This window comes from Coffea eugenioides, unplaced genomic scaffold (genome assembly GCF_003713205.1).
Source record: "Coffea eugenioides isolate CCC68of unplaced genomic scaffold, Ceug_1.0 ScVebR1_1662;HRSCAF=2550, whole genome shotgun sequence".
Lineage (NCBI taxonomy): Eukaryota > Viridiplantae > Streptophyta > Magnoliopsida > Gentianales > Rubiaceae > Coffea > Coffea eugenioides.
The window spans coordinates 1-11,457 of NW_020862080.1; the positions used below are offsets into that span (position 1 = coordinate 1).

Consider the following 11,457-nt stretch of genomic DNA (forward strand, 5'->3'; position numbering starts at 1 on the left):
TTCCTTTCGCTTTATTCCTTTAAACTACCCAGTCCTGAAAAGCAGTGTGACTTTTCTAGACCGAAATTCATTTTAAGCGTCAATACAAGCATTTTCCTCTTATCCTTTTATTTATTTACTTTATATTTTTTTTGTTATTGATTTGCACCTTATTTTTTTCCCTCATCCCGCAACTCTAAATTATCATGAAATCAATCCTTCACGCTTGCGGTGATACATTTGCGCCCACAAATTTGAGCGACGATCCGGGCTTTGATCGAGCCGTACCGTTCCTGATTTGTCTCGCGCCTTCAGACCCGCCTTCATGCTTCGACAAGAAGCAAAAATATAAAGCAATCGTTCCGACGGAGCTAAATTACTACAGGATAAAAACGAATAGGAAATTTGGATTTCGAAACAAAAAAAAGAGGGGTGCAACACGAGGACTTCCCAGGGGGTCACCCATCCTAGTACTACTCTCGCCCAAGCACGCTTAACTTCGGAGTTCTGATGGGATCCGGTGCATTAATGCTGGTATGATCACACCCGCCATTTTCCTTTCGCTTTATTCCTTTAAACTACCCAGTTCTGAAAAGCAGTGTGGCTTTTCTAGACCGAAATTCATTTTAAGCGTCAATACAAGCATTTTCCTCTTATCCTTTTATTTATTTACTTTATATTTTTTTTGTTATTGATTTGCACCTTATTTTTTTCGCTCATCCCGCAACTCTAAATTATCATGAAATCAATCCTTCACGCTTGCGGTGATACATTTGCGCCGACAAATTTGAGCGACGATCCGGGCTTTGATCGAGCAATACCGTTCCTGATTTGTCTCGCGCCTTCAGACCCGCTTCATGCTTCGACAAGAAGCAAAATACAAAGCAATCGTTCCGACGGAGCTAAATTACTACAGGATAAAGAACGAATAGGAAATTTGGATTTCGAAACAAAAAAAAGAGGGGTGCAACACGAGGACTTCTCAGGGGGTCACCCATCCTAGTACTACTCTCGCCTAAAGCCCTTAACTTCGGAGTTTGATGGGATCCGGTGCATTTAATGCTGGTATATCGCAACCGCATTTTCCTTTCGCTTTATTCTTTAAATACCCAGTCCTGCGAAGCAGTGTGCTTTCTAGACCGAAATTCATTTTAAACTAATTCAAGCATTTTTCTCTTATCCTTTTATTTTTTAAACTTATATTTTTTGTTATTGTTTTGCACCTATTTTTTTCCTCACGCGCAACTCTAAATTATCATGAAAATCAATCCTTCACGCTTGGCGGTGAATAATTTGCGCCGACAAATTTTTTGAGCGACGGATCCGGGCTTTGATCGAGCATAACCGTTCCTGATTGTAATCGCGCCTTCAGACCGCCTTCATGCTTGACAAGGAGCAAAATATAAGCAATCGTTCCGACGGAGCTAAATTACACAGGATAAAGAACGAAATGGAAATTTTCGATTTCGAAACAAAAAAAAGAGGGTGCAACACGAGGACTTCCCAGGGGGTCACCATTCTAGTACCTACTCTCGCCTAGACGCTTAACTCGAGTTTGAATGGGATCGGGTGCATTGAATGCTGGTCTGATCGCGACCGCCATTTTCCTTTCGCTTTATTCCTTTAAACTACCCAGTCCTGCGAAGCAGTGTGGCTTTTCTAGACCGAAATTCATTTTAAACGTCAATTCAAGCATTTTTCTCTTATCCTTTTATTTATTTACTTTATGTTTTTTTTTGTTCTTGATTTGCACCCTGTTTTTTTCCCTCATACCGCAACTCTAAATTATCATGAAATCAATCCTTCACGCTTGCGGTGATAAATTTACGCCCACAAATTTGAGCGACGATCCGGGCTTTGATCGAGCCGTACCGTTACTGATTTGTCTCGCGCCTTCAGACCCGCCTTCATGCTTCGACAAGAAGCAAAATATAAAGCAATCGTTCCGACGGAGCTAAATTACTACAGGACAAAAAACGAATAGGAAATTTGGATTTCGAAAGAAAAAAAAGAGGGGTGCAACACGAGGTACTTTCCAGTGGGTCACCATGTTAGTACCTAACTTCTCGCCTAAGCACGCTTAACTTCGGAGTTCGATAGGGATCCGGTGCATTAATGCTGGTATGAATCGCACCGCCATTTCCTTTCGCTTTATTCTTTTAAAATACCCCGTCCTGCGAAGCAGTGTGTCTTTTCTAGACCGAAATTCATTTTAAACGTCAATTCAAGCATTTTTCTCTTATCCTTTTATTTATTTACTTTATGTTTTTTTTTGTTCTTGATTTGCACCCTGTTTTTTTCCCTCATCCCGCAACTCTAAATTATCATGAAATCAATCCTTCACGCTTGCGGTGATACATTTGCGCCCACAAATTTGAGCGACGATCCGGGCTTTGATCGAGCAATACCGTTCCTGATTTGTCTCGCGCCTTCAGACCCGCCTTCATGCTTCGACAAGGAGCAAAATATAAAGCAATCGTTCGGACGGAGCTAAATTACTACAGGATAAAGAACGAATAGGAAATTTGGATTTCGAAACAAAAAAAAGAGGGTGCAACACGAGACTTCCCAGGGGGTCACACCTATTGCCTAGTACTATGCTCGCCCAAACACGCTTAACATCGGAGTTCTGATGGGATTCGGTGCATTAGTGCCGGTATGATCGCACCCGCCATGTTCCTTTCGCTTTATTCTTTTAAACCACCCCGTGCTGCGAAACAGTGTGGCTTTTCTAGACCGAAATTCGTTTTAAGCTTCGATTCAAGCATTTTCCTCTTATCCTTTTATTTATTTAATTTACATTTTTTTTGTTATTGATATGCACCTTATTTTTTTCCCTCATTCCGCAACTCTAAATTATCATGAAATCAATCCTTCACGCTTGCGGTGATACATTTGCGCCGACAAATTTGAGCGACGATCCGGGCTTTGATCGAACCGTACCGTTCCTGATTTGTCTCGCGCCTTCAGACCCGCCTTCATGCTTCGACAAGAAGCAAAATATAAAGCAATCTTTCCGACGGAGCTAAATTACTACAGGATAAAGAACGAATAGGAAATTTGGATTTTCGAAACAAAAAGAAAGAGGGGTTGCAACACCGAGGATTCTCAGGCGGGTACACCCCCATCTAGTACTACTCTCGCTACGCACGCTTACTTCGGAGTTCTGATGGATCCGGTGCATTAATCGCTGGTATGATCGACGCCATTTTCCTTTCGCTTTATTCCTTTACTACCAGTCCTGAAAAGCAGTGTCCTTTTCTAGACGAAATTCATTTTAAGCGTCAATACAAGCATCTTTCCTCTTATCCTTTTATTTATTTACTTTGATATTTTTTTGTTATTGATTTGCACTTATTTTTTCCTCATCGCAACTCTAAATTCTATGAAAATCAATCCTTCACGCTTTCGGTGATACATTTGCGCCGACAAATTTGAGCGACGATACGGGCTTTGATCGAGCCGTACCGTTCCTGATTTGTCTCGCGCCTTCAGACCCGCCTTCATGCTTCGACAAGAAGCAAAATATAAAGCAATCGTTCCGACGGAGCTAAATTACTACAGGATAAAGAACGAATAGGAAATTTGGATTTCGAAACAAAAAAGCGAGGGGTGCAACACGAGGACTTCCCAGGGGGTCACCCATCCTAGTACTACTCTCGCCCAAGCACGCTTAACTTCGGAGTTCTGATGGGATCCGGTGCACTAGTGCTGGTATGATCACACCCGCCATGTTCCTTTCGCTTTATTCTTTTAAACTACCCCGTCCTGCGAAACAGTGTGGCTTTTCTAGACCGAAATTCATTTTAAGCGTCAATTCAAGCATTTTTCTCTTATCCTTTTATTTATTTATTTAATATTTTTTTTTGTTATTGATTTGCACCCTGTTTTTTCCCTCATCCCGCAACTCTAAATTATCATGAAATCAATCCTTCACGCTTGCGGTGATATATTTGCGCCGACAAATTTGAGCGACGATCCGGGCTTTGATCGAGCCGTACCGTTACTGATTTCTCTGGCGCCTTCAGACCCGCCTTCATGCTTCGACACGAAACAAAATATAAAGCAATCGTTCCGACGGAGCTAAATTACTACAGGATAAAGAACGAATAGGAAATTTCGATTTCGAAACAAAAAAGAGAGGGGTGGAACTCGAGGACTTCCCAGGGAGTCACCCATCCTAGTACTACTCTCGCCCAAGCACGCTTAACTTCGGAGTTCTAATGGGATCCGGTGCATTAGTGCTGGTATGATCGCCGCCGCCATGTTCCTTTCGCTTTATTCTTTTAAACCACCCCGTGCTGCGAAACAGTGTGGCTTTTCTAGACCGAAATTCATTTTAAGCTTCAATTCAAGCATTTTCCTCTTATCCTTTTATTTATTTACTTTATATTTTTTTTTGTTATTGATTTGCACCCTATTTTTTTCCCTCATCCCGCAACTCTAAATTATCATGAAATCAATCCTTCACGCTTGCGGTGATACATTTCCGCCGACAATTTGAGCGACGATCCGGGCTTATGATCGAGCCGTACCGTTACTGATTTGTCTCGCGCCTTCAGACCCGCCTTCATGTTTCGACAAGAAGCAAAATATAAAGCAATCGTTCCGACGGAGCTAAATTACTACAGGATAAAGAACGAATAGGAAATTTGGATTTCGAAACAAAAAAAATAGGGGTGCAACACGAGGACTTCCCAGGGGGTCACCCATTCTAGTACTACTCTCGCCTAAGCACGCTTAACTTCGGAGTCCTGATGGGATCCGGTGCATTAATGCTGGTATGATCGCACCCGCCATTTTCCTTTCGCTTTATTCCTTTAAACTACCCAGTCCTGCGAAGCAGTGTGGCTTTTCTAGACCGAAATTCATTTTAAGCGTCAATTCAAGCATTTTTCTATTATCCTTTTATTTATTTACTTTATATTTTTTTTTGTTATTGATTTGCACCCTGTTTTTTTCCCTCATCCCGCAACTCTAAATTATCATGAAATCAATCCTTCACGCTTGCGGTGATACATTTGCGCCGACAAATTTGAGCGACGATCCGAGCTTTGATCGAGCCGTACCGTTACTGATTTGTATCGCGCCTTCAGACCCGCCTTGATGCTTCGACAAGAAGCAAAATATAAAGCAATCTTTCCGACGGAGCTAAATTACTACAGGATAAAGAACGAATAGGAAATTTCGATTTCGAAACAAAAAAGAGAGGGGTGCAACTCGAGGACTTCCCAGGGGGTCACGCATCCTAGTACTACTCTCGCCCAAGCACGCTTAACTTCGGAGTTCTGATGGGATCCGGTGCATTAGTGCTGGTATGATCGCCCCCGCCATGTTCCTTTCGCTTTATTCTTTTAAACCACCCCGTGCTGCGAAACAGTGTGGCTTTTCTAGACCGAAATTCATTTTAAGCTTCAATTCAAGCATTTCCTCTTATCTTTTTATTTATTTACTTTATATTTTTTTTGTTATTGATTTGCACCTTATTTTTTCCCTCATCCCGCAACTTATATTATCATGAAATCAATCTTCAAAACGCTGTGCGTGATACATTTTGCGTCGACAAATTTGAGCGACGATCCGGGCTTTGATCGAGCCGTACCGTTCCTGATTTGTCTCGCGCCTTCAGACCCGCCTTCATGCTTCGACAAGAAGCAAAATATAAAGCAATCGTTCCGACGGAGCTAAATTACTACAGGATAAAGAACGAATAGGAAATTTGGATTTCGAAACAAAAAAGAGAGGGGTGCAACACGCGGACTTCCCAGGGGGTCACCCATCCTAGTACTATTCTCGCCCATACACGCTTAACTTCGGAGTTCTGATGGGATCCGGTGCATTAGTGCTGGTATGATCGCACCCGCCATGTTCCTTTCGCTTTATTCTTTTAAACCACCCCGTGCTGCGAAACAGTGTGGCTTTTCTAGACCGAAATTCATTTTAAGCTTCGATTCAAGCATTTTCCTCTTATCCTTTTATTTATTTACTTTACATTTTTTTTGTTATTGATATGCACCTTATTTTTTTCCCTCATCCCGCAACTCTAAATTATCATGAAATCAATCCTTCACGCTTGCGGTGATACATTTGCGCCCACAAATTTGAGCGACGATCCGGGCTTTGATCGAACTGTACCGTTCCTGATTTGTCTCGCGCCTTCAGACCCGCCTTCATGCTTCGACAAGAAGCAAAATATAAAGCAATCGTTCCGACGGAGCTAAATTACTACAGGATAAAGAACGAATAGGAAATTTCGATTTCGAAACAAAAAAGAGAGGGGTGCAACTCGAGGACTTTCCAGGGGGTCACCCATCCTAGTACTACTCTCGCCCAAGCACGCTTAACTTCGGAGTTCTGATGGGATCCGGTGCATTAGTGCTGGTATGATCGCACCCGCCATGTTCCTTTCGCTTTATTCTTTTAAACCACCCCGTGCTGCGAAACAGTGTGTCTTTTCTAGACCGAAATTCATTTTAAGCTTCAATTCAAGCATTTTCCTCTTATCCTTTTTATTTATTTACTTATATTCTTTTGTTATTCATCTTGCACCCTATTTTTTTTCCCTCATCCGCGCAAACTCTTAAATTATCATGAAATCAATTCTTCACGGTTTGCGGTGATACATTTGCGCCGACAAATTTGAGCGACGATCCGGGCTTTGATCGAGCAATAACCGTTCCTGATGTTGTCCTCGCGCCTTCAGAAGCCGCTTCAATGTTCGACAGAGAAGCAAAATGTAAAGCAATCGTTCCGACGGAGCTAAATTACTACAGGATAAAGAACGAATAGGAATTTGGATTTCGAAAACAAAAAGAGGGGTGCAACACGAGGACTCGCCAGGGGGTCACCCATCCTAGTACTACTCTCGCTAAGCACGCATTAACTTTCGGAGTTCTGATGGGATCCCGGTGCATTAATGCTGGTATGATCGCACCGCCATTTTCCCTTCGCTTTATTCCTTTAAAAACTACCCAGTCCTGAAAAGCAGTGTGGGGTTTTTTCTAGACCGAAATTCATTTTAAGCTTCAAATTCAAGCATTTTCCTCTTATCCTTTTTATTTATGTTACTTTATATTTTTTGTTATTGATTTGCACCTATTTTTTCCCCCTCATCCCGCAACTCCTAAATTATCATGAAATCATCCTTCAGGCCTTCGGTGATACATTTGCGCCGACAAATTTGAGCGACGATACGGGCTTTGATCGAGCAATACCGTTCTGATTTGTCTCGCGCTTCAGACCCGCGCTCAATGCTTCGACAAGAAGCAAAATATAAAGCAATCGTTCCGACGGAGCTAAATTACTACAGGATAAGGAACGAATAGGAAATTTGGATTTCGAAACAATAAAGAGAGGGGTGCAACACGAGGACTTCCCAGGGGGTCACCCATTCTAGTACTACTCTCGCCTAAGCACGCTTAACTTCGGAGTCCTGATGGGATCCGGTGCATTAATGCTGGTATGATCGCACCCGCCATTTTCCTTTCGCTTTATTCCTTTAAACTACCCAGTCCTGCGAAGCAGTGTGGCTTTTCTAGACCGAAATTCATTTTAAGCGTCAATTCAAGCATTTTTCTATTATCCTTTTATTTATTTACTTTATATTTTTTTTTGTTATTGATTTGCACCCTGTTTTTTTCCCTCATCCCGCAACTCTAAATTATCATGAAATCAATCCTTCACGCTTGCGGTGATACATTTGCGCCGACAAATTTGAGCGACGATCCGAGCTTTGATCGAGCCGTACCGTTACTGATTTGTATCGCGCCTTCAGACCCGCCTTGATGCTTCGACAAGAAGCAAAATATAAAGCAATCTTTCCGACGGAGCTAAATTACTACAGGATAAAGAACGAATAGGAAATTTCGATTTCGAAACAAAAAAGAGAGGGGTGCAACTCGAGGACTTCCCAGGGGGTCACGCATCCTAGTACTACTCTCGCCCAAGCACGCTTAACTTCGGAGTTCTGATGGGATCCGGTGCATTAGTGCTGGTATGATCGCCCCCGCCATGTTCCTTTCGCTTTATTCTTTTAAACCACCCCGTGCTGCGAAACATTGTGGTTTTTCTAGACCGAAATTCATTTTAAGCTTCAATTCAAGCATTTTCCTCTTATCCTTTTATTTATTTACTTTATATTTTTTTTGTTATTGATTTGCACCTTATTTTTTTCCCTCATCCCGCAACTCTAAATTATCATGAAATCAATCATTCACGCTTGCGGTGATACATGTTGCGCCGAAAATTTGAGCGACGATCCGGGCTCTTGGATCGAGCATCCGTCTGATTTGTCTCGCGCCTTCAGACCCGCCTTCATGCTTCGACAAGAAGCAAAATATAAAGCAATCGTTCCGACGGAGCTAAATTACTACAGGATAAGGAACGAATAGGAAATTTGGATTTCGAAACAAAAATGAGAGTGCAACACGAGGACTTCCCAGGGGGTCACCCATCCTAGTACTACTCTCGCCCAAGCACGCTTAACTTCGGAGTTCTGATGGGATCCGGTGCATTAGTGCTGGTATGATCGAACCCGCCATGTTCCTTTCGCTTTATTCTTTTAAAATACCCCGTCCTGCGAAGCAGTGTGGCTTTTCTAGACCGAAATTAATTTTAAGCGTCAATTCAAGCATTTTCCTCTTATCCTTTTATTTATTTACTTTATATTTCTTTTTGTTATTCATTTGCACCCTATTTTTTTCCCTCATCCCGCAACTCTAAATTATCATGAAATCAATTCTTCACGCTTGCGGTGATACATTTGCGCCGACAAATTTGAGCGACGATCCGGGCTTTGATCGAGCAATACCGTTCCTGATTTGTCTCGCGCCTTCAGACCCGCCTTCAGTGTTTCGACAAGAAGCAAAATATAAAGCAATCGTTCCGACGGAGCTAAATTACTACAGGATAAAGAACGAATAGGAAATTTGAATTTCGAAACAAAAAAAATAGGGGTGCAACACGAGGACTTCCCAGGGGGTCACCCATCCTAGTACTACTCTCGCCCAAGCACGCTTAACTTCGGAGTTCTTATGGGATCCGGTGCATTAGTGCTGGTATGATCGCACCCGCCATGTTCCTTTCGCTTTATTCTTTTAAAATACCCCGTCCTGCGAAGCAGTGTGGCTTTTCTAGACCGAAATTAATTTTAAGCGTCAATTCAAGCATTTTCCTCTTATCCTTTCATTTATTTACTTTATATTTCTTTTTGTTATTGATTTGCACCCTATTTTTTTCCCTCAATCCGCAACTCTAAATTATCATGAAATCAATTCTTCACGCTTGGCGGTGATCTTTGCGCCGACAATTTGAGCGCCCGATCCGGGCTTTGGCGAGCCAATACCGTTCCTAGCTTTTGTCTCGCGCCTCAACCCGCTTCATCAGCTTCGACAGAAGCAAAAATAAATGCATCGTTCCGACGGAGCCTAAATTAGCTACAGGATAAAGAACGAATAGGAAAATTGGATTTCGAACAAAAAAAAAGAGGGGGTGCACACGAGGACTTCCAGGGGGTCACCGATCCTAGTAAACTTACCTCGGCTAAGCACGCTTAACTCGGAGTTCTGATGGGAATCCGGTGCATTAAGCCCTGTATGATCCACCCGCCATTTTTCGTTCGCTTTATTCCTTTAACTACCCTCCTGAAAAGCATGTGGCTCTTTCTAGACCGAAATTCATTTTAAGCGTCAATACAAGAATTTTCCTCTTATCCTTTTATTTATTTACTTTATATTTTTTTTGTTATTGATTTGCACCTTATTTTTTTCCCTCATCCCGCAACTCTAAATTATCATGAAATCAATCCTTCACGCTTGCGGTGATACATTTGCGCCGACAAATTTGAGCGACGATCCGGGCTTTGATCGTGCCGTACCGTTCCTGATTTGTCTCGCGCCTTCAGACCCGCCTTCATGCTTCGACAAGAAGCAAAATATAAAGCAATCGTTCCGACGGAGCTAAATTACTACAGGATAAAGAACGAATAGGAAATTTGAATTTCGAAACAAAAAAGAGAGGGGTGCAACACGAGGACTTCCCAGGGGGTCACCCATCCTAGTACTACTCTCGCCTAAGCACGCTTAACTTCGGAGTTCTGATGGGATCCGGTGCATTAAAGCTGGTATGATCGCACCCGCCATTTTCCTTTCGCTTTATTCCTTTAAACTACCCAGTCCTGAAAAGCAGTGTGGCTTTTCTAGACCGAAATTCATTTTAAGCGTCAATACAAGTATTTTCCTCTTATCCTTTTATTTATTTACTTTATATTTTTTTTGTTATTGATTTGCACCTTATTTTTTTCCCTCATCCCGCAACTCTAAATTATCATGAAATCAATCCTTCACGCTTGCGGTGATCATTTTGCGCCTGACAAATTTGAGCGACGATTCCGGGCTTTGATTCGAGCCGTACCGTTCCTCGAGATTTGTCTGCGCCTTCAGACCCGCTTCATCAGCTTCGACAAGAAGCAAATATAAAGCAATCGTTCCGACGGAGCTAAATCACTACAGGATGAAGAACGAATAGGAAATTTGGATTTCGAAACAAAAAAAAGAGGGGTGCAACACGAGGACTTCCCAGGGGGTCACCCATCCTAATACTACTCTCGCCTAAGCACGCTTAACTTCGGAGTTCTGATGGGATCCGGTGCATTAAAGCTGGTATGATCGCAAGCGCCATTTTCCTTTCGCTTTATTCCTTTAAACTACCCAGTCCTGAAAAGCAGTGTGGCTTTTCTAGACCGAAATTCATTTTAAGCGTCAATACAAGTATTTTCCTCTTATCCTTTTATTTATTTACTTTATATTTTTTTTGTTATTGATTTGCACCTTATTTTTTTCCCTCATCCCGCAACTCTAAATTATCATGAAATCAATCCTTCACGCTTGCGGTGATACATTTGCGCCGACAAATTTGAGCGACGATCCGGGCTTTGATCGAGCCGTACCGTTCCTGATTTGTCTCGCGCCTTCAGACCCGCCTTCATGCTTCGACAAGAAGCAAAATATAAAGTAATCGTTCCGACGGAGCTAAATTACTACAGGATAAAGAACGAATAGGAAATTTGGATTTCGAAACAAAAAAGAGAGGGGTGAAACACGAGCACTTCCCAGGGGGTCACCCATCCTAGTACTACCCTCGCCCAAGCACGCTTAACTTCGGAGTTCTGATGGGATCCGGTGCACTAGTGCTGGTATGATCGCACCCGCCATGTTCCTTTCGCTTTATTCTTTTAAACTACCCCGTCCTGCGAAGCAGTGTGGGTTTACTAGACCGAAATTCATTTTAAGCGTCAATTTAAGCATTTTTCTCTTATCCTTTTATTTATTTACTTTATATTTTTTTTTGTTATTGATTTGCACCCTGTTTTTTCCCTCATCCCGCAACTCTAAATTATCATGAAATCAATCATTCACGCTTGCGGTGATATATTTGCGCCGACAAATTTGAGCGACGATCCGGGCATTGATCGAGCAATAC

At 42.2% G+C, this 11,457-nt stretch overlaps 14 non-coding genes and 3 pseudogenes across 14 annotated transcripts; all 17 read right to left on the reverse strand.

Moving 5' to 3' along the window:
- Nucleotides 1-408: 408 nt before the first annotated feature.
- LOC113755721 lies at nucleotides 409-527 on the reverse strand. The gene has a single exon (XR_003465731.1). It is a non-coding gene; the product is annotated as a 5S ribosomal RNA (ribosomal RNA).
- A 413-nt stretch (nucleotides 528-940) lies between these two features.
- On the reverse strand, nucleotides 941-1,057 carry LOC113755722 (annotated as a pseudogene).
- Nucleotides 1,058-2,527: 1,470 nt separating this feature from the next.
- On the reverse strand, nucleotides 2,528-2,649 carry LOC113755720 (annotated as a pseudogene).
- A 939-nt stretch (nucleotides 2,650-3,588) lies between these two features.
- LOC113755724 lies at nucleotides 3,589-3,707 on the reverse strand. Its single transcript, XR_003465732.1, has one exon. It is a non-coding gene; the product is annotated as a 5S ribosomal RNA (ribosomal RNA).
- Nucleotides 3,708-4,122: 415 nt separating this feature from the next.
- On the reverse strand, nucleotides 4,123-4,240 carry LOC113755719. The gene has a single exon (XR_003465730.1). It is a non-coding gene; the product is annotated as a 5S ribosomal RNA (ribosomal RNA).
- Nucleotides 4,241-4,655: 415 nt separating this feature from the next.
- On the reverse strand, nucleotides 4,656-4,774 carry LOC113755713. The gene has a single exon (XR_003465725.1). It is a non-coding gene; the product is annotated as a 5S ribosomal RNA (ribosomal RNA).
- A 415-nt stretch (nucleotides 4,775-5,189) lies between these two features.
- Nucleotides 5,190-5,308, reverse strand: LOC113755715. Its single transcript, XR_003465727.1, has one exon. It is a non-coding gene; the product is annotated as a 5S ribosomal RNA (ribosomal RNA).
- Nucleotides 5,309-5,722: 414 nt separating this feature from the next.
- On the reverse strand, nucleotides 5,723-5,841 carry LOC113755725. The gene has a single exon (XR_003465733.1). It is a non-coding gene; the product is annotated as a 5S ribosomal RNA (ribosomal RNA).
- Nucleotides 5,842-6,255: 414 nt separating this feature from the next.
- On the reverse strand, nucleotides 6,256-6,374 carry LOC113755726. Its single transcript, XR_003465734.1, has one exon. It is a non-coding gene; the product is annotated as a 5S ribosomal RNA (ribosomal RNA).
- A 420-nt stretch (nucleotides 6,375-6,794) lies between these two features.
- Nucleotides 6,795-6,915, reverse strand: LOC113755723 (annotated as a pseudogene).
- A 418-nt stretch (nucleotides 6,916-7,333) lies between these two features.
- Nucleotides 7,334-7,452, reverse strand: LOC113755714. Its single transcript, XR_003465726.1, has one exon. It is a non-coding gene; the product is annotated as a 5S ribosomal RNA (ribosomal RNA).
- Nucleotides 7,453-7,867: 415 nt separating this feature from the next.
- LOC113755717 lies at nucleotides 7,868-7,986 on the reverse strand. The gene has a single exon (XR_003465728.1). It is a non-coding gene; the product is annotated as a 5S ribosomal RNA (ribosomal RNA).
- A 409-nt stretch (nucleotides 7,987-8,395) lies between these two features.
- Nucleotides 8,396-8,514, reverse strand: LOC113755710. Its single transcript, XR_003465722.1, has one exon. It is a non-coding gene; the product is annotated as a 5S ribosomal RNA (ribosomal RNA).
- Nucleotides 8,515-8,930: 416 nt separating this feature from the next.
- LOC113755709 lies at nucleotides 8,931-9,049 on the reverse strand. Its single transcript, XR_003465721.1, has one exon. It is a non-coding gene; the product is annotated as a 5S ribosomal RNA (ribosomal RNA).
- Nucleotides 9,050-9,994: 945 nt separating this feature from the next.
- LOC113755711 lies at nucleotides 9,995-10,113 on the reverse strand. The gene has a single exon (XR_003465723.1). It is a non-coding gene; the product is annotated as a 5S ribosomal RNA (ribosomal RNA).
- Nucleotides 10,114-10,532: 419 nt separating this feature from the next.
- LOC113755718 lies at nucleotides 10,533-10,651 on the reverse strand. Its single transcript, XR_003465729.1, has one exon. It is a non-coding gene; the product is annotated as a 5S ribosomal RNA (ribosomal RNA).
- A 414-nt stretch (nucleotides 10,652-11,065) lies between these two features.
- LOC113755712 lies at nucleotides 11,066-11,184 on the reverse strand. Its single transcript, XR_003465724.1, has one exon. It is a non-coding gene; the product is annotated as a 5S ribosomal RNA (ribosomal RNA).
- Between the last annotated feature and the right edge of the window lie 273 nt (nucleotides 11,185-11,457).